Below are 1974 nucleotides of genomic sequence, written 5' to 3'. Positions count from 1 at the left end.
TTAAAATTCCAGACCTTGTATGTCAGGTTTGCTCAGTGTAATGTAGGTTTTTTAAGGCTCAAATACCATACCTCAGCAAATGGGGTTTACTATGGAAATACAGAAACAGTCTTTGCGGCTGTGTGACCAGTCACTGGGCTGCATACTGATTTGGAAACCTCCACTAAACAGTTTTACCACTGCAGACTAAAATGTGGGACTTGTATTTTCTTTGTTTTTAATGCACATACATACATACTTCATGTGTGTATGTGGGTACTGTGTATATGTGTGTGAGTGTTGTATATGCATGTGTGAATGTGTGTGTGTGTACAAGTAAAGAAGCTGCAGAAACTTTGTAATACTTTGTGAAAGGGTTATATTATAAAGGTTTGTACTGTCTGAGTGCACAGCTACTGGAATAAATTTAGGAAATCTCAGGAACAAGCATATAATTTGTCCAAGATTTATTTCTTCTCAGAAGTGTAAGTGCAGTTTTTAATTCTGTATATTATTTAATATTTTACCAATAAAATAAACTTCTGACAGAAAATGTTTGCTACAAAAACTTCTGGTGAAAATTCTGTACACAAATACACTTCACAAACACTGAAGATGAAACTGTTGGATATACCAGGCGAGTTGGTTGTTGCTGTTGTGTGTATGTGTCACAGTTCCTGTCCCAAAGCCTGTGACCTCAGCTGTCCTCATCTTCATCTTAGCAAACCCCATCCCTATGTAGAGTCTATTATAGCAGAGAACATAATATCACATGGTTGGTGAAGGATGACATCTCTGTACTACAGTTTTCATGCAATCCTGTTTTCCTGTTTTATCTTTTAAAAAAAATCTGAGCAGTCCCTATGTCAGAGCCAAACCTCTTTTACTGAAGAAACACAACCTAAGGAAAGGACAGTGTAGCTTGTTCCAGAGTTTCCATTGAATGACACAAGCGTGATCATGTTAGAGACACCATTTCTTAGACGTTGGAGGAGGATGGAATCAAGTGGCATTGGTATACATTTGATTGTGGCGCTGCTTCCTGCAGCTCTGCCGCCATGAGTTTGTAAACTGCCCCTGCCTCACTTTCCACAGGGGCTTTATCTCTTCCATGAGAGGTTTGTCCTATTACAAAAATATTCCCAACCAGAAACCTGAGCGGCACCTATGACTTCAGATTCATTTTACTTAGCTAACTTCACTTCTATACATCACATATCAAAAGAGTACATACATATTCTAATGCAGGTTTATATCCTTGACCATCCTTCAAATATAAGATGAGGAGAGGTGACAAAAGGGTCAAGAACTATGAGCTCGATGAGTTACAACTAGCACCTTGTAGCAAGGGCCTGTCTTCACTGGCAGAAACGCCAGATTCTAATTTTTGCTTTTAACAACAGCCAAATGAAAAAAAATATTTGATATGCTTTATGTTCTCGACTTTCACTTCAATGCAGTTGAAGCAAAATGAGATTTTTTAAAAGTTTCATTTATTATTTTGTATGCCTATGAGTGTTTTTTTTTTTGCTTGCTTGTATGTAAGTGCACCATGTGCTTGCAATGTCTACAGCGTCCAAAAGAGGGCAACAGATCCCCTGGAACTAGAGTTAGGGCCAGTTGTCAGCCATCATGTGGGTGCTAGGAACCAAATGCTGCTTCTCTGCAAGAGCAGCCAGCGTTCTTAACCGCTGACCCATCTCTCCAGCCCCAACGAAATGAGATATCAATGCGCTTGTCAAGAACTTGTATTGGTGTGCTTAAGCAAAAGGACTGGTCTTGAGGGAAGTGTCACTCGGTGAAAAAATTTTAGCATTGTAACAACTTTACTTCCTGTTGTTGGGGCTCTAAATTTCAACAAAACCCCATATTTTGTTAATGGCTCTACTGGATGTTTGCCGTATGATTTTTTTATTTTAACTCCTCAGTGAAGGTTCCAACAGGAATAATAACTGGCAAATTTAAATTTTGCTACTTTTATCCTGTTTGGCTCAA

Source organism: Nannospalax galili, unplaced genomic scaffold (genome assembly GCF_000622305.1).
Source record: "Nannospalax galili isolate Female #2095 unplaced genomic scaffold, S.galili_v1.0 scaffold281, whole genome shotgun sequence".
Classification (NCBI taxonomy): Eukaryota; Metazoa; Chordata; class Mammalia; order Rodentia; family Spalacidae; genus Nannospalax; species Nannospalax galili.
Note: the sequence above shows the minus strand (reverse complement) of the source record.